Here is a 21,131-nt window from a genome sequence, read left to right as displayed (position 1 = left end):
ATCTATGCTTTGAGTTTTTCATCTTTACTGAAAAACATATTTGGTTATTACTCCTGACCCTGAGGTTACAATGTGACAATTATTTCCATCCGTTCATTTTATAAAACTCGTTGTGATTGACTATATAATAGGAAAATGTTATATTTTCAACTACGAAGAGTAATAAATGTTCTTTAGTCCTTCAAGAAGTTCTACGAGGTTATAAAAGGTTAAAATTGATTCCTCTGGAGATTAAATAAATGTGCCTCTCATATTTAGGATGAATTTAGTATGATGCAGCCCCCTGATGCAAGAAGAGATACCTGCATACTCAATGCTGATTATTCAAGTTACCATTGCACTAAGTTTTACACTGTCTCCACTTACACACTCAAAAATAAGAATTATTTATTAAAGAGGAATTGGGGATCCCTTTTAGTCACTAATAACTGATTAATGTATTTTATTAACTGAAGCCGTCTGGGGTTTTTCAGATGTCTGTTATGATTCTGGATTTCCTTATGCTAAAACAAACAAAGTTCATAGAGCAAATAGCCCAACAGCAAGTTAAATGTCCTCGAAGTATAAAGGTGCTAGACAATTTATGCCTTAGGAAACCCTCTGATTGCAACTGATATAAGTTTTAAAAATAACCAGACTTTAATAGACTAATTGTGAAAGATTAGTCCATTTATCTGAGCTTGTTAAACACTGCAGTAGACTGGAACCAATTAAATAAATAACTCTAATTCTATATTATTAACTTCAAAAGTCCGCAGTTCCCATCATTGCAGTGCTATGATAGGTAATTTTTTTCCCAAAGCACAATTCTTTTCCCCCACAAAGGGAAGTGTAATTTGGCACATTTTTAGTGAGTCTACATATATCAGACTACATATGGTCAATTGAATTCGCCACATTAGCCCTATGTATAAATAGAGTAAAATACCAAATTAAAGTTCTGTTTCTGAGGTGCAAGTAAACTGCACCCAAATAAACATGTAACAATGGATTTAATTCACTGTGTTCATGTAAATGAAATCTATTTCTGGTTCATAAAGATGACCCTCTTTAAATTGCATTTTAATAATTTAATTTAAAATATATTCCTCATCTCACCAACCACAAAATGGAATATGAACAACTCAGAAGTTCTAAAATACTAGAAAAAAAGAGCATTATTCAGAGACTCTACACCACTGCTTTAGCATATGTGTCTGATATAAATAATGCTTTTTTAAAATAATCTCTGTTGCCTAAATCAGTAAATAAATGTTAACATCTATATCTAGGAATTAAATCATCAGAGCCTAATTTCCTTATTTAAACTTTCTCTGCTCCATCTTGCTTAAGCCAGAAAACAGTGAAAATAAATGTAAATGTTAAAATGGGGATTTTCAATAAAATGATCTCCAAGAGAAAAATATTTGTCAATTATTTGAACTGTGTGATTAGAAGTTAAGTATTAACAAATGTTCCCAGTATTGAATTGGAAAGGGATATGGATATTTGTTGTGCCTAGGTTTAATTTTTAAAACTTGGCATCTCTTCCTCCTCTCTCTCTCTCACACACACACAAACTCACAAATGTGACTTGCATAGCTACATTTCCACAAGCTATTGGATTTGATAATAAATATGTTTTAGGTGAAATTCTTCTTTCTCCAGACTAGTTTGGAAATCAGACACTAAAAGAGAAGTTTAGTTTATAGCTAAAAGCAGGGACACTCTCTCATACTTCCTCCATCTCTCTTTGTCAACACGAATTAGATTCCAAGTTCAACTGTACTAATGTTGAATCATATTCATCCATGTGTCAGAGGCCAGCATGGATTCATCAAAAATTGCTTCAAGAATCCTGTACAATTTGATATAGAGATTGTTGTGGGAAAAAGAAGGATGAGAGGTTGACTGCTAATTTCTTCTTTTGACCAAAGCCTACGAAACCCTAGAGCACCGGGAGACCATCTGAGTTCTGAAGTCTCCTGGACTGTGCCCTGAAGCTTCCATGGTGCTGTGAGATTCCCAGCCTCCCGGAAGCAGGTAGAATGACGCTTCCGTAGCGTCTCATAAGAATCTATACCTGGTTTGCAATAGTTTGTCTCCCAAGTGTTGAGCTCCTGTAAGTGTCTATTAATATTTTCCAAGAAACAACTAAGTGAATTTTAATAGGCTGGCCAAAGATTCGATACTGTATCATTTTCTCATGCATTGACAATTTGGAGGGGAGGTAGAAAGTAAGTATGTTTGTTATCAAATGAAAGATCATTGTCCTTCGTTGGAAGATGAGATGAGCAGATAAAATGAGATTCCAAGAAAAAAAGGAAGGACACCTTTATGATCTGGGAAAAAGTAGTTTCTAAAAGAGTCACTTCTTAAAGGAACAAGGTTATCTTTTAAGATGAGGATAAATGGGTAGTATAGGTAGGCTTCTTAAGACTAAGCCCACAACTCCTTTGGTTAATGTCCTGAAGTTTGCTCCAAAAAAAGAAACCAGATTCATTAATTCACAGCCACTGTGACAACCCATTTATCCCAAATCATAGCCCCACAGTGTTATCTAATTAGCTCTCTGCTTAGGGTCGTGAGGGGCACTCCAGGCTTGGGAGGGAGGAAGTGAACTGACTGTTGACAGTAATTGGTGGTGGAGACTCTGGGAAATAGATCAGCTTTCAGTCCAATGTGTGAACTGCTTTATTTTAAAGATTTGTTAATTAAAAAAAAATGTTTGTTTGTTTTGTTTGTTTTTTTCTGTCAGAACTATTGTTTTTAGGCAATTGCTGCTGCATTATTGGACCAGACCTTATGAAATAAACTAGTTGTTTATTTGTTGTATAAACTCAATAATTTACACCATAAAACTTGCCTTAAGTTAATTTAATAGCTTTTCAGTTTCCCTCTGAGACCGTGAGCCTGTATTTAGAATCCACTGCTAAATTTGTTAGTGACTACTTTAATCTGCCTTCCATATTTAGTTTCTAATCAACTTTCTCGTAAATAGGACCATTTTCTCCACTTCTGCTTCCTCTATTTAATTTGAAACTGCTTAGTCAAATTCCTAATAAGCTTTGTTTGAATTTTGTTGTGGTCTTGTTCTTTTGACACTGAGTTTCAAGGCTAATGTTAGCATTTGGTGCATGGTTCCAACTTTGTAACAATATTCACTCTTCTCTGTAGACTGTAAACTGTCAATTCTGAATTCTTTATGATACAGAGATCCTGGGCTTCCTGTGGGGCATCTGTGGTGATCCAAAGATTCTGATTCCTCTCATTTAAAGTGATCCTGCAGCGGCCACCTTGTGTTCTGTAAGATAAATTAACACTCAATCTGGGTACTTAGTGACGATGAGCTCCTAATGCTGTAGTATTCCCGAGAGGAAAAAAAAAGCGAGGCTTTTGAAAAATACTAAGGGGAATATTCTCTTCCTGAGAAGTAAGCAAAGTAATTAATATTTCAACTGAAAAACACAGTTATTCTGTATCTTTGCTTATAAATATAAGATCTTATTAATAAATGTTTATACATGAACATACACTCATTTATCTCCATTATCAGTTCTATCTTAAGATCATATAAGATAAATGTCATCTTCTCTGAATCATACAGAATAAAGATTAAAATGACATTATAATAGCTTTTTGCATTTACTAGTTAGCTTTGGAATAAGTAAAATGCTTTTTCTCTTGTTATCGTGCCCATAGAGTTTAGATCATTACCAAAGATTTGACATTATTATGATTATTATCCAAGGTGGTGTTGAATATAGTTTAAGATAAAGCTATTTTTCTCCTACTTATTAATTTTTTTCTTTATACCCCCTCTAATTTTCATCATTCATTTATTTAGGATGTAAATCAAAAACTCTATATTCTGTTCAGTTTTTACCTTACTTCCAAGATACTGAGTAAATTTTTAATCATGAAATTCCCTCAAATTCAGTTTCTCATTTATAATGTGCATAATAAGTCCCACTAACTTTTTAATAAGACTTAAATATAATAACATACATAAAAAGGAATGCACATCACAAAGTTGAAAATCATTGTTCTGCTTTGGATATATTCTTACAGTTAGATGAATTATGGTATTATTGAAACAGAAATATTTCCCTTTGCATCCATGGATTTCTGCTACTGGCAGATAATCATTGCTAGTGCAGTGTTGACATTCTTATTGATATCCCTTCATGTCAGTGCTCTTTTTAAGACACCTTGCCTCTTTTTAAAGCCAGAATTCTCCTTCAAGCACATTCAGCCATTTGATGAAATTGCTTGTAAGATTGTTGCTCAAAATCATAAGTTTACTGAAACTCAAATATATAATCATTTTTGAAGAACGTGAAAGAAGATAAACGTGTGTGTGTGTGTGTGTGTGTGTGTGTGAAGCTGTAGAAATCACTATTCTTATACTTCTTCACATCCAGTAGAGGTTTAATTCAAAGAATTGACTAAAGTATTAGCAGAATAGAAAATATCTGAGGTAATAGCTGGAGAGATGAAATAGAAGCATTTATAGTTTACTAGTTTACTAGCTGAATGGTGTATCTATCTTTCTATCCATGGATCCATCCATCCAAACTAAGATTTTGTGAAAGCAGAATCCATTTTTCAACTGTTACTAAGTAACAAGCACTACTTACAATGACTCAATATGTCAAAATTTACAAACCTTTCACCTGAATAAGTATGACATGGCAGATCTCTAGTTTCCTAGTAACATTCAATAAATATTTTAGTAAAAATAATTAAAATAGCTAATGATTATTTTCACCTCAGACGCTGTTGCAATGGTTTTCATTTTTCTCTCATAAGACTACAGAGTAGTTATTGCTATTCACATTCTATAGATGAGGAAACAAAAGCATAAAAAAAACTTCAATAAATTTCTCAAGGTCACATAGCTGTTGATTTATCACTTAGTCCACAGGAAAATATGGACCATTCAATTGTCGTTAATTATTTCTCAATGAATTGAGGGTTCCTCAAGATTTTCTGTAAGAGACTGCAACAGAGGCAACCAGATAAAATTGCTTTAACTTTCCTTAGATTTTATAAAATAAAAGCCCCCCAAATTAAGCCAATATCAGATTACAAGGACAAGATTCTGTTCAAAAACATTACTTCTTTTTTTTTTTTTTTTTCAAAAACATTACTTCTTAAGAGAAAGCAAGTGCTTGGGTGAAATGTATTTATATTTTAGCATACCAATGTAAAACTATAGTTTTAAGATACCAGATAATTTAGTTTATCATGCCCCCCCTTCAGGAAAATTGGTCAATAGATCTGAAGGGAAATTCCCCAACAAGAAAAAAAAATTATCCTTATAATAGTTTCCTTTCAATTGCTCTATTTGACATCTTAGAAGATAACATTTATAATGAAGGAATTAGAGTATTATAAAATTTTTGAGCAGATAATTTTCTAAAGCTGAAAGATAACAAGGAAATTATTATAATCTGGATTGTCATCATTATCAAAAACATCAGTGGAATAGTTCTGGGTAATTTCAAAAAAATGAAAGAGGATGATGATTGTCTTGCAGAATCTGCATACTAAAAATTCATATTCTCATTATTGAATACATATGTTGGGAAGTGAATGAAAGGTATCTCTATGCTATCAAACTTAAGCAGGTAGGAAACAGAAAGCTACCGCAGAAATCTACTGATTTCTAGAGTTAAATCTTGAGTTGTAAATATACTGACGCATTTCCCCTGAATGTTTACAAATAGTATCTTTGCTGTCTGGATGGTTACTAAAGCAATGCTGAATTCTTCAGCTTTCATCTCAATGACAGCTGCTAATTGCACCCAAGTTTCTCTTTCCTGAGACAATTCTTATTTCTCATTTATTCTTCAGTATATGCTGCATATTTGTCAACTTTTTCACAATATAGAATCCTTTTTATTCATTTTTTTTCCTACAGAAATGTGAGGATATCGTAAACTCTTCTCCATCTTGCTTATTTCACTCTTACTATGTCATGGAGATCATTCCACATCAGTACATATAAAGGTGGCCAATTCCTTCTAAAGGCTAAGTATGGGTGTATAGATGTAACATGACTTATACACTAGTCCAAAATTGACAGTCTTAAGATGTTCTCAGTCTTCCATTGTTTTTAAAATATTGCCATGAATGACCTTGGGCACAATTATTTAATTGTAGGACAAATATATATAAAGATATAGAAATGTTAGATCAAGGATTGTGTGCATTTTAAACATAAATGTGTACAATATTTAGTTAAAATATGCATTTAAATATAATATATAAATAGCCCTCTGTAGATGTGCCCTTTCCACAGCATCGGTAATGTATAAGAAAGCCTCACTAACATGAGACATTGTGATTTTGTTTTAATTGTTGCCAATCTTTTGCCAAATTTAATTTACATTTATCTTATTATGAATGAGGTCGACTATCTTTCCACATAACCAAAGCATATCTGTTTATTTTCTGAAAATTGTCCTATTCCTATCCTTTGTTAATTTTTCTTTTGCATTTCAGTTTAATTCTAATGGATCTGTAGAAGCTTCTTATGTACAAGAAAATTTCCCTTTGTATGTAATATGAATTGCAAATATCAACCTCACTGTCAAAAACTGAATTATTAGTCCTAACTTTTCACTTATTTTTGATAGTATTATACATCAAAATCCTGGCCCTCACTGCATTTATGAGACAGTGTATTTCTCCACCCCTTGACTTTGTTCTTGTCAATGTGACTTGTTTTGGCCAAGGATGAGTTCATAGATGTGACAGGAATGGAGAATTTAAATTTACTTACAAGATCTGTCTTAAATTCTGGCATTTTGTGATTCACAACTAAAGAAGGTTCCCTCCAGTTGCCACTGTCCTTTTAGCCTGGTCACCACAGAAAACACATGAAAAAACCTGAGTCCAACCATAATCAGCATCCAAGCCCAGCTGGTGCTGCAAGATGAGTGCCACAGAGGGCCCCAGCAACCTAGTCAAAATTGCTTATCCAGATGCAAATGCAACCTGGGGCTGCATGTCCATATTGCAATGGACTCTGAGATTTGGGGGTAGTTTGTTATATGACAAACAGCAATTGACACAAACATTAAGTGGTCACTTGTCATGATTTTTTTTAAAGATTATTTATTTGAGAAAGAGAGGGAGAGAGACATAGAGCTGAAGTGGCAGGGAGGGGCAGAGGAAGAGGGAAAAGCACACTCCCTGCTGAGCACAGAGACTGATGAGGGGTGATCCAAGGACCCTGAGATCATGACCTGAGCCATGAACTTATTAATCATTTTCATGTCTATTTCTAAGATTTATATGCTATTGAGAAAGGCCTAACTACTAAAAAACAGTCCTACTCACAGTAGTCACACAAGAAAAAGAAATAGAAAGCATTCAAATTGGTAAGGTGAAATAAAACTTTCACTATTTGCAGATGACATGATATTATATATGTGGAAAACCCTAAAGACTCCACCAAAAGGCATGCCTGGGTGGCTCAGTGGTTGAGCATCTGTCTCAGGATTGAGTCCCTCATTGGGCTTCCTGCATGGAACCTGCATCTCCCTCTGCCTTTGTCTCTGCCTCTCTCTCTGTATCTCTTGTGAACAAATAAATAAAATCTTTAAAAAAAAAAAGACTCCACCAAAAAACAACTAGAACTGATAAATTAATTCAATCACAGTATACAAAATCAATACACAGAAATCTGCATTTCTATGCACTAACACTGAAGTAGCAGAAAAAGAAATGTAGAGACCAATCCCATTTACAATTGCACCAAAAATAATAAAAGACATTAAAAATAAACTTAACCAAGAAGGTGAAAAACTTGTACTCTGAAAACTATAAAATATTAATGAAAGAAATTGAGGATTATGCAAAAAAAAATGGAAGGATAATCCATGCTCATGGATTAGAAGAATCATAGTGTTAAAATTCCCATAATACCCAAAGCAATCTATAGATTTAATACAATCTCTATCAAACTGTCAACAGCATTTTTCATAGACCTAGAACAAAATAATTGTAAAATTTGTATGGAACCATAAAAGATTCTGCATAGCCAAAGCAATCTTGAAAAAGATCAAAACAAGAGATATCACCATCCCAGATTTCAAGATATAATACAAATCTGTAGTACTCAAAACAGTATGGTACTGGTATAAAAATAGACACAAAGATCAATGCAACAGAATAGAGAGCCCAGAAAGAAACCCACAGTTACGTGGTCAATTAATCTTTGACAAAGGAGGCAAAGATACACAATGGAAAAAAGACAATTTCTTCAACAGTGTTTGGAAAACTGGACAGCTACCTGAAAAAGAATGAAACCAGGCCACGTTCTTAAACCATGCACAAAAATAATCCCAAAATGCATTAAAGAACTGTATATGAGACTTGAAAACAGGCAATAATTTCTTTGACATCAGCCTTAAAAACATTTTCCTAGATATATATACCCTTTGATAAGGGAGACAAAAGCAAAATTAAACTATCAGGGACTACACCAAAATAGAAAGTTTTTCCACAGTAAGTGAAACCACTAACAAAACAAAAGACAAACCACTGAGTAAGAAAATATATTTGCAAATGATATGTTCATTGAATCCAAAATATATAAAGAACTTATACAACGCAACACCAAAAAAAAAAAAGAAAGAAAGAAAGAAAAAGAAAAGAAAAGAAAAGAAAAAAAAAAGAAAAAACCCACGATGAATAAACAATCCAATAGAAAACATGGGCAGAAGATATGAACAGACATTCTTCCAAGAAAGACATACAGACAGCCACAGACAGGAAAAGATGTTCAACATTACTCGTCATCAGGAAAATGCAAATCAAAACCATAATGAGATATCACCTCATACCTATCAGAATGGTTAAAAATAAAAAAAAATGAAAGATATGAAAAAGTGTTGGTAAGGATATGGAGCCAAGAGAATCTTTGTGCACTATTGATGAGGATACAATGTGGTGCAGCCATTGTGGAAAACACTATGGAGGTTCCTCAAAAATAAAAATAAAAATAGAATTACCATATGACCCAGTAATTGCACTACTAGGTACCCTCTCCAAAAATAAAAACACTAATTCAAAAATATATATGCACCTCTATGTTTACTGTCACACTATTTACAATAGACAAGATAAGAAATTAACCTGTGTCCATTTTTAGATAAATGGATAAAAAAGATGTGAAATATATAAATATAGATATAGATACAGATACACACAATGAAATGTCATTCAGTCATAGGAAATAATGAAGTCTTGCTTTTTACAATAGATTGGATCGATCTAGAGAATATAACGCTAAGTGAAATAAGTAAGTCAGAGACAAATAACTTACAATCTTACTCATATGTAGAATTTAAGAGACAAAAAAAAAAAACCAAAATAAAACAAAAGAAAAAAGACAAAGACCAAAAAAACAAAACAAAACAAAACAAAACAAAAACTCCACCAAAAACAGACTCAAATATGGAGAACAAACTGGTTGGTGGTTACCAGAGAGGAGCTGGGTAGGGGAAATGGTCAATGTAGGTGAAGGGGATTAATAATACACTTATTGTGCTGAGCACTGAGTACTGTACAGAATTGTTGAATCACTTTGTTGTACACCTGAAACTAATATAACATTGTATGCTAACTATACTGGAGATTAGAAATAAGCAAAGATTTTAAAATAAATAAATGATAAATAATAAATAAATAAATAAATAAATAAATAATAAATAAATATCCCTGACACTCTTAACTCATCACTTTAATATTAGATTCATTTTCTTCTTTTGTCTTCATTTTGAGAAGTATCCTTATGTATTTCTTCCTAGGACTCCAAAATAATATTAGCATATTCTAAATGATTTCAAATGATGTTTCATTGGAATTACATAAAACATAAAGATTGACTTAGGGGAAAGCAATAGTTTTTAAGATCTACTGAGTCTTCATTTTCAGGTATATACTTTTTACTTATTACTCTTGTGTTCCTCAGAGTGGTTTTTTTTTTTTTTTGTTTTTTGCTTTTTGTTAGTTTTTTGTTTTTTACTGGATTTGATGACTATTACTTAATTACATCAACTTCATTTTCCTGTTGTTTGTCTACATAAAAGATACATAGAATTTTATCCAGTCAATTAAAAGAATTGTATTTTTTAAATAATTGTATTTTAATCTTAGTTTTGTTTTTATCTTTTCTTGTTTACCACAGTTTTTTAGGTAAAATATAATATATTAAAGAATCAGAAATTGTTTTTTAACGACTTTTAAAAATCTTTTTTAGGCAAATAATTCTCGATTCACTTGTAGATATAAATAAAAAAGAATACAGAGAGACAGAGATCCTTTGTAGCCTTTACCCAGTTTCTCCACATGGTGACATCTTGCAAAAACACAACACAATATCACAACCAGGATATGGACATTGATACAGTCAAACTACACAAGATTTCCATTATACCAGGATCCCCCTCCCTCAGAGGTCCCCTTTTATAGACCTGCCACTTGTCTCTTACCTCTACTCTCTCCTTAACCCCACTGAGACACTAATCTTTTTCCATTTCTGTACTTCTGTCATTTGGGGAATATTATATAAATAGAATCAAAGAGTAAAAGCCTTTTGCAATTGGCTTTTTCACTCAGCATAATTCTCTGGAGATTCATCCAAGTTGTGTGTACCAATAGTCTATTGCCTTATAATGTTGAGTAGGATTCCATCATATGGATGTACCAGTTTGTTTAATTTTTCACCCATTGCAGGATATCTGGATTGATTGTGGTTTATAATAATTATGGATAAAACTTCTACAAAAAATTATGTACAGGTGTTTACTTTCGTTTCTCTGGGATAAATGCCTAGAAGTAACAACTGCGAAGGTAGTAGATTTACCATTTTAAGTAGCTGACATACTATTTTCCAGAGTGATTGTATCATTTTCCATTTTCATTTGCAAGGTATGAGAGTTTCACTTCTTCTTCATCCACATCAGCATTTGGCAATGTCATATTTCTTTCTTTCTTTCTTTTTTTTTCTTTAGCCATTCAAATATCACCACAGGTGATATCTCATTGTGCCTCTAAGTCATAGTCCCTTAATAGCAAATGATGTTGAACATCTCTCCTCATGCACTCATTTGCAATCTATGCATCTTCTTCAGTGAAATGTCTCTTCATGACTTTCGCCTTGTTCTAATAGGGTTGTTTGCCTTTTTGCTGTTGAGTTTTGAGAGTTCATTGTTAAATATTCTGTGCTTGTTCTTTGCTAGGTAAGCGGTCTGGTCTACAAATATTTCTCACACTCTCTACCTTGTGTTTTGACCCGGCTGCCAAGTCTAAGAAGGCTTTCCCTAGCCTCACATCACAGAGATTCTCTCCTATTTTATAAGACAATTTTTAATTTTGCATTTAATTCCGTGATCCAGTGTGAGTTAATTTTTGTGTAAGGTGTAAGACTCAGGTGGAGGCTCACTTTTTTTTCCCCCACAGATGTCCAATCGCTCCAACACCATAGATTGGAAAGGTTATTTTGCCCCCATTGAGTTGATTTTACACCTTTGTAAAAAATTGAGTGGGAAGAAGAGTGTGAGTCTATTCATCGTTTGACTATTTTGGTTCTGGATCTATGTGTCTATCTCCTAGCCAGTACCACCCTACCGTAAACTGTAGCTGTATAGTAAACTTTACCATTAACTTGACCTGCTGTCTGTCTCACCCCCTGGTCAGGTTATTGGGGCCTTGCAAAGTGGGGAACTCTGGGATCCTCATTCACATTTTGCTGCTGTGCTTGGAGATGCTGTGTTTCCATGTTGACAGCATCTTCAGCTCCAAGCAGGCAAAAAGAAAATCCCCCAAATTCACCCCTACATCTTTCCTTGAGTGTCAACATGTCTAGCTGGTCTGCCTCCTTCTCCTCACCTTTCAAAGTCTCTTTATGTTTGAGTGTAGTGTCCAAGGTTTTTTGTTGTACTTAGCAGAAGGAATTAGAAAAGGCACATTTACTCCACCTTCCTGAAAGCCAGAGTCTCCATTAAGATTTTTACCTTTGATTTGTATTCTTATCTAACTGGATTAAACTGTATTTTAGAACAATGTTTAATAATAAGAAGAAGAGAAGAAGAAGAAAGTACTCTTGTTATAATTCTTACTTTAAAGATAATGCTTCCTCTAAGGTTTCATATGCTTTCAGAACATTAAGAGAATGTTAATATAGGAACTTTTATTTTATCCATTAAAGAGATAGGAATTCATTTTATCTGTTATGAAAGTAATTATCTATCCTCATTTAATTAAGGATTTTTATAAAGAATGGATTATGCATTTTAAACTGCCTATTGAATATACAAAGAAAAGATCATGAGCTTTTTTTTAACTTTCACTTATTAATATAATGAATAAAATATTCTAACACCAAAGCATCTTGACATTATACCTTAAATACTACTAGGTCATGATGTAGCCATGCTACGTTGAAGTTGGGATTTTGCTTCTTGATATTTTATTTGAGATATATTTAATTGATATTCATAAGAAAGCTTCATCTGTGATTTTTTATGCTGTTTTTGAGCTATTTTTTTGCATTAGAAAAAAAAGCTTTCATTTGAACAGGAAGTATTGGTGTTTTCTAAACAAGGAAATAATCTCTTAGTATTTAGAAAAAGATGATTGCATTTTTTACACAGAACAGTATCCAAATCTATAGAATACAATCATATTAATCTATAGAAGGTGCTAGAAACTGTTTCATGGAGCAGCCGTGGTGGCTTAGCAGTTTAGCACTGCCTTCAGCCCAGGGTGTGAACCTGGAGATCTGGGATCGAGTCCCACGTCGGGCTCTCTGCATGGGGCCTGCTTCTCCCCACCTGTGTCTCTGCCTCTCTCTCTCTGTCTATGAGTCTCTTATGAATCAATAAATAAATTTTATATATAAAAAAAGAAACTGTTTCATGAGATTTCATAACCTTCTCAATCTAGAGTTCCAGTCTTATTTATATAGAACTAGCCCAGTACATGCCAGGATATATGCATTCATTAAGTGTTTGTTCATGCATAATACAGTCACTTAACACTCACACTGACCCATTTTTCAAGTTAAGAAATTATGTTTCAAATGGATAAAGAATCTCAGTCCAGGGCACACTATGTTTAGGAATTCTCATTCATCACTGCTTGATTCTGTGGCTCGTTATGCCACTGACAAGAGCAGGACAGGCCAAGACTACGCACCTTTTCCAGGGGTATGGCACAGGATATCTTCTTATATATCAGATAGCTGCTGACATGAGATCTCCAGAGGAACAGCCAACTAGTACTCTGGCTGCTTTCTTCATTGGCCATACTGCTGGACTATGGCTGCAGTGTGAGTGGCAAAGAATTTTCTCCTTGGTATTCTTGCTGTACTGCACAGGGACATGGGTGGAATCTTGCTTTTTTTCTCCTTTTGAAGAAAGATATTTTCGATGGATACTTGAATTCTCTTTAGTAGACGTCATTGAATTTCAGACTTACTATCCATTTGTGCGCCTTTGTATTTTTGTCCAGAGAAGATTCTGAAGAGCTGTCTTGAAAAGCTTTATTCCTATTTGCTTCTGTAGAAAAGGCCTGTTGCAGTGGGAGGGCACTCTCTCACTCAGGTTTATCTGGCTCTTTACTGCCTTCAGTGGAGGGATTGTCTACCTGAGGAAGAGAAAGGGTGACATGTATTCCCACTGCTCAATATTTTTGCCAGCATTTAACTTTTAAGATAACTGTGACCCTTCTTTGTTCTTATTAAGGTAATACTCAATGAGTTTAACCTTATCTAGATCTTCACATACCTTCCATATGTTTTCTATGTGGCTTCCTGGGAACTAGACTGCTTGCCCATGTCTTGCTTCTCACAAGTTTCTAAGGCTCCGTTCAGTTCAGCACTATCTCTGAAAATTTCAGGGATGATTGCAAATGTGTTTCTTTAGCATAACTATTGTCCATGACTTAGCTTTCCTTAACTCTTCTGGGTTGAGAGAAAAGCACTCTTCTGAGGTGTCTCTTTTGTCCATTCCACATTGGTTTGAGAAAAAAGATTTTCCAAGTCAAGGAAGTCAACATCTTCCCCTGAAAGGAAATTTTCTTTGGCTTTAGATTCAAATGGAGCATGAGTTTCAGAAGGTTTCTTGCTAAGGTCAGAAGGACTATAGTCACTGTGATAGTTCCATTGGTTGCCTCTGGAGAGGACTCCAGTGTCTTTCACTTTCCTGACAGAGCTGAGGGTTTCGTATGTGTGTATTTTGTTGACTTTTCCAAAGGTCTTGTTGTTTTGGGATCTGAAGTAATGTTTCTCTCTCCATTCTGCTGCTGTTTTTCCCTGTGAAGCGATTTGAACTCACTGAACCATGGAAGAGATTATTTCCATTGCCCTCTGCAATGATCTAAAATGCCTTGCCATCACCTGGAGAATGGGAAGAGATGGCTTCAGAAAATGATATTAACCCATTCAGTACGATTTTGAGCTATTTTTGATATCAACATAATCATAATCTCATTTTTAAAAACTGAAACCCCAGGCAGCCTGGGTGGCTTAGCGGTTTATTGCCACCTTCAGCCCACGGTGTGATCCTAGAGACCAAGGATCGAGTCCCATGTCGGGCTCTCTGCATGGAACTTGCTTCTTCTTCCTCTGCCTGTGTCTTTTCCTCTCTCTTTCTCTCTGTGTCTCTTATGAATAAGTAAATAAAATCTTAATTAATTAATTAATTAATTAATAATAAATAATAAAAACTGAAATCTCTTTTTTAAAATTTTCTCTCTGTTCTCATGCTTCCCTGACAGGAAAAGTATATTTTAAAGTTTCTTTATGTAAATATTGCACATGTCATGTTATGTTTATTCCTAGATTTTCATTTGCTATAGTAAGTGAATTCTATTTTACTGTATTTCTTAAATAATTGATAGAACATGCTGTGAAATTATTTAGGCCTGATACTTATCTATGTATAGTTCTTGACCATTTTCTCTATTTCTCCCAGGGGACAGTCTTGTTAATTTATCTTTCCCTACACTATGACCTTTTCAAGGTGGCTTGAGCCAGGCTAACTTCCACATTTCAGTCAGAAGGAACTCAGACATCTTTGTTGTCTTAAAAACAACAACAACAACAAAAACAACTGTAGACTAATCCTGCTGCTACTGTTTTTTTTATTATTTTTATTATTATTCTAATTCTGTCGCTCCTATTAACTCCAGACTCTGATATACAGAGAATGAAGATGCCCTGGGAACCATTCTAGCAGGACTCCATCTTTGGAAAGTTCTTTGGGTACTCTTTTCCAAAATATATAAATATATAAATATATATATATAGATAGATAAAAGCTCTGGGCATGTGAATATATAAAATGTAAATATATACAAATTAGATATATTCACATGTACTTAGTATATATAAATATAGTAAATTTATTACTTATTATATTTATCTTATTTATTTATATATCTAGCATATACAAATATATAAACATATATATTTATATATAATATATACTAATTATATATCTATATATAATTTATATATATCTAATATTTATTCAAATATATAGGCACTATATATATTTACATATACAAATAAATAATATTTATATAAATTAATATTTATAAAATATATAAATTTATATATGTGAATACATGTATATATCAATAATTCTATGTATAAATTTCCTAACTGTCTCATTGTGTCATAGACTTTTGACACTAAAAGCACTGTACACTTGTTGTACTGCCTACTTCCCATCAATTTGTTGAAGTCACTCTACAGTTGCTAGCACCTTTTTGGTGGAAATGCGTACTTAAACTATGTTCCTTTAATTTTAAACACAATGGGTCAATTTTCACAAATACTTGTACAATGCTCAAGTCATATATTTTTTGTTTCCTTAAATAAATATAGGTGTAAGAAAGGAAATGATGAAAGAGATTCAGAAACTTTAGAAAGAAAACAGCAGAAAGCCAGAAGGACACTGACTGGCTATAGACGATTAGGAAAAAAAAAAAATGAGTTCAAGTGACACTGAAATTTTGCAAATGCAGAAGGTAGGCAGAGGAAGCACTCTGGACAAACTCTGAGCCATGCTGGTATAGTTAGGAGGAAAGGCAACAGCCGGCCCTGGCTCAGTGGCTCACAGGCATCTCATAAATGCTTTCTGAGTGTCTGCTAGTTGGAATTCCATACCAGACACGCTGAATTTGATGTTTTCAGTGGTCCTGTAGCCTTAAACCTGCAGGGCACTTGGAGTTTACAAAGCACTTTCACATACTGGCCCATTAATCCCCACAATAAACCATGGAGTAAAATATCATTAAAGCCCTCTTACAGCTGAGGAAATAAGGCTTAGAAAGATTAAGTTCTTTACTTAAGTTCTATGTTTAGTATGAGCCAGAGATGAAGTTTAAGCCCAAGTGTTTTTGAAACCAGAACCTGGCTTCTTTCTCTTTGTGCAAAATGTCCCAAGTAGAAGTATCTTTGGCTGCCAGTAGCTGGCTATCTCAGACACATCAGAGGAAATCATAATGTCTGGAAAGACACAAATAATTGTAGAGTGAGTTAAAAATAAGAACATGTCAACCATAGTCAAGAGACTCGCAAGGGTTGGGACACTGTTTCTTCCCTGCAGTATGACCAGTATAGAGGGAAATTCAGTGCTACACTTAGTGAGTGAATGGTTCCCCAGAGGCTGGAGTGTGCTGGGAGGAGTCAGGTTTGTTTTGGAAAAAAAAAAAATCTAAAACTAAACATGCCAGAATTATGGAAAACGAAGGGCCAGTATTTGGCAACAAATTTCATGGAAGAGTTAAAGATATTGGAAAGCAAAAAAGAAGGATTCCACAGGATTCCTCTTGAGGAAAAGTTCCTACGTGTCAACTACAACAAACTAAAATATCTGAAAAAAACAAAATAATTAAACAATGAATATTCTTTTTTTTAAAAATTTTATGGTACATCTTTTATAATAATGTCTTAGATGTGGGTAGAATGTTGGTGAGGTACAGTCCTTATAATTGAGTGGGGTTTTGCTGACAGTATATACTGCTTTTAAGAAATTTTAATTATTTCTCAACTTTTGTTTCATTACTTTGGTTTTTGAAGTCATTTGTTGTAGATCAATTGGACAGTCTTTACACACATTCTATACCAGTCACTTTTTCTTGGTTCTCTTTTAGCTCTTTATTTCTTCTTTATTTTAAAAGCTTTTCTCGGGATCCCTGGGTGGCGCAGCGGTTCGGTGCCTGCCTTTGGCCCAGGGCGCGATCCTGAGACCCAGGATCGAATCCCACGTCGGGCTCCCAGTGCATGGAGCCTGCTTCTCCTTCTGCCTATGTCTCTGCCTCTCTCTCTCTCTCTCTGTGTGACTATCATAAATAAATAAAAATTTAAAAAAAAAATAAAAGCTTTTCTCCCTTTGATTGTTCTGTCTAAAGAAATACTTTGTATGCCTAGGTGAACATTGTTATTCATTTATTTCACATATTTTTCTACGTACTATCACCTCATTTTGGATGGAGTTTTTCTATTTTAGATGTATGCTATTGTTTTAAACCTTTTATCATTTTTTAATTTATTTTTGCATGTTTGGAAACACGTGGCTTGTTTCCATCTATTCTTTGCCATCTCATTTTTGGAGTGCTTCCATTTTTCCACAGGGTCAATATTCTATTTCAATGTATCCTTAAAAAAATAATAATAAGAGTATGGGATTCAGCTGTGATAATTTGTGTTGTGCTATTTTTTGTTTCTCTACATTTAATTTTGTGGCATTTGAGGAAGGAGGAGTGGGGTTCCAAGAATTTTCCTAGACTCACAGCTCTAATGCACTCCCTGTAATTTCCATCAATCCTTTAAATTATGGTCCCTTTCCATCTGAAATCTCCTAGCAGTTTTCTTTGTTCATTTTAAACATGCCTAACTCTTGTTTTTGCCCCAGTCATTCCTCTTCTGATAAATTTAGGTTCTCTTTTCAAATAGTCTCCCCTCATTATGGGGCAGTGCTGTAGAAGGATATTGCAGATTTCATAGACATCAGATTGCTCCAGCCATATTGTCTGAAATCATGGACTCATGCTAATTATCTACAATTTACCATATGAAAAAAATACTTAGAGTTTCAGTAGATTTTTCTCAAGTTGTCCTGCCCATGTTCCAGGGAATGCCTGATGGCAATTCTGAGGTTCTCTAATTCTCATGTCCACAATGTAACACCTTGCCCCCTCTCTTTCCTTCTGAAGGGATGCTCATACCATCCAAGTCTTGAGATGCCAGGGGTTTGTGCATCTTGCTCTTGCTTCTTGACTTCTTGCAGTGGGTGTCATCATGGGTGTGTGGTTTTGCTATTTTAGTTTTTGAGGAACAATTTTAACGATTCCAGCGTTACTCTGCCACAGCCGCCATTTTCATATCCCTGTCCTCAAGGTAGAAGCATAAAGCTCAGTCTTCAGCTTCAATTGGCATAATTGCTTCTCCTTGGATTGTGGAGTCCAATGCCTCAGAAATACATATTTCTTAATGTAACAGAATAAAATAACATTTGTATTTGTGGATGCCTTATTTTCCAAAACTTAAAATCTTCATATCCTTCTGTAAAGCTGTGTACACATCCTCAAACACCCACAGTAACTTTCATAATTCAAAACTAGTTTTGATTTTTACAAAATGTTCTAAATGATACAGAATGTTATTTATAGCCAAATTATCTCAAATATTCTCTTTTCCACTTTATTATTTTTATCAGGTTGACTTGTCCTTCCTCATTACTGAAGTGAATCACAGATCTGTCCCATTGGTTTGATCATACATACTGTAGAATGGTGCCCATTGTCTTAGCTCCAAATCGCCCCTCCTATCCCAGCCACAAAGAGAGAAAAGAAAATGTCTTAGCAAACTGAAAACAAACATTTGTAATGATTTGATAGGGATATTTTTGCAATTTCAAAGAACTAAATTTTTTTCCCCTTGAACATTCAAGTTTATGTATTGATTTCATTTAGAAAGTTAGTAGATATTTGGAAACCATTTTTACTTCACTCAGCATAATACCTTCCAGTGAAGTAAGTCAATCGGAGAAGGACAAACATTATATGTTCTCATTCATTTGGGGAATATAAATAATAGTGAAAGGGAATATAAGGGAAGGGAGAAGAAGTGTGTGGGAAATATCAGAAAGGGAGACAGAACATGAAGACTCCTAACTGGGAAACAAACTAGGGGTGGTGGAAGGGGAGGAGGGTGGGGGGTGGGGGTGAATGGGTGACAGGCACTGAGGGGGGCACTTGACGGGATGAGCACTGGGTGTTATTCTGTATGTTGGCAATATGAACACCAATAAAAAATAAATTTATTATAAAAAAAAAAGGCAAGGCCTAGAGATAGAATATCTGAGAGGGTAAAAAAAAAAACAGCCAAACTGCTGAGAGGCTGTCCTCATTAAAGGTACCAAAGGAAAAAAAAAAAAAAAAAGGAAACCATTTCTATGTTTCTTTACTGGTGAAGAACTGAGAAATAAACAGTTAATTGTCTTTGAGTGGCAGTAAATACTAACCTAAGTACTCTGTCAGGGAAATCTTTATATGTTGGAAGCACTTTTTAAAATATCAACGTAAATATAATGTCGTGTTTTCTATATAGTTATACTAGGCATCTATTGAAGCCAAACCATTAGTGAGATTCATTATCCTGCTAGGGTCTTCATCTGAGTCTTTTCAAAGGTACCCCATAGCACACAACCATATAGCTCATACTATTGTAAACAAATTATCAAGAGATTTCAGCATTTCCATAGAATTCCTAACTACCCATTTTTAACTTAATTTGATAGCTAATTTAGTCAAATAGAATATATGATTAAAATTTGAAAAACAGCTCCATGTATCTAGCTAATTGTTTGTATGTTTAACTAATTAATAGAATCTATTTAAAAATATTTATAATTTGATGAAAAGTAATTTTGGTTTTACTACAGCAATTTTTACACTCCATAATTTCTGGCAGAGTATGGGAAGTTTCAAACTCATTTATGGTTTCTCTTTGCTCATATCTTCCTACCAAGATATATTCTAAGTCATTCATGTAGCATTCAATATAAGTTCTAGCAATAAATGTAACATGCTTTTGGGCTATTTTCCTAGAGTTGTTTAAAACATTTTTCCTGAATAAAATTCCATTATACACAGATGCACACACACATACATACACATCTTTAACCATTCATTTATGAACTTGCAGCTTGCTTCCGTATCTTGACTATTGTAAATAATGTTACAATAAACCTCAGGGTTAATATCTCTTTTTGAATTAATGCTTTTATTTTCTTTGGGTAAATACCTAGCAGTAAAACTACTAGATCATATGGTATTTCTATTTTTAATTTTTTGAGGAATCTCCATGTTGTTTTCTATAGTGTTTGCACTGATGGCAAAAAGAGGTGAAGGAGATTAAGATACAAACTTCTAGTGATAAAATAAATAAGTCATGGGGATGAAGAGTACAGCATAGGGAATATAGCCAGTAATATCACAATAACTTTGTAAGGTGACAGATAGTAACTATATATACAATGGTGAGCAATGTGTAATGCACAGAACTGTCAAATCACTAAGTTATAAACCAGAAATTAATATAAAATCGTATGTCGTCTATATTTCAATAAAAAAGTAAGGAAACATAAACATTTTTCCAGGAGCTGAATAACATAACTTACATTTTCAAATATGACTCCTAGATTGTTAAAATAAAGTTTCACACAGGTGTTACCAAATCAATTTTCACTTGAATAATTACAGTGGATAATTTTTTCCCTGAGAACAGTAATTATTCAAAGCTTAAGGGATTTGAAATATGGTAAAGGTCAGTTACTCTGTAGTCATTCATTATGATTTGTATTCCTCAATCAGAGATTAAAAACTTTTAAAAAATCAAATCTTCCCAAACTACTTAGATCTATAGAATCAAACTGAAAATATAAAGTTTGTTAAATTCTTTACCTTCAGAAACTTCCATGCAAATGGAATTCTTAAGTATCTATTACCTTTCAGGATACAGAATGACTAAAAATCTATTCTTTTGAAAATTTTGGGATAAATTTCAAAAGAAGGGAAGCGAAGGGTATACAATTTATTGGAGGTCTAATATTTGCCAGCCC

General features: G+C 33.9%; 1 pseudogene; it reads right to left on the bottom strand.

Moving 5' to 3' along the window:
• Window positions 1-13,273: 13,273 nt before the first annotated feature.
• LOC102153016 lies at window positions 13,274-18,385 on the bottom strand (annotated as a pseudogene).
• Between the last annotated feature and the right edge of the window lie 2,746 nt (window positions 18,386-21,131).

This window comes from Canis lupus, chromosome 22 (assembly GCF_011100685.1).
Source record: "Canis lupus familiaris isolate Mischka breed German Shepherd chromosome 22, alternate assembly UU_Cfam_GSD_1.0, whole genome shotgun sequence".
Lineage (NCBI taxonomy): Eukaryota > Metazoa > Chordata > Mammalia > Carnivora > Canidae > Canis > Canis lupus.
This window is presented reverse-complemented; position numbering and strand designations above follow the sequence as displayed.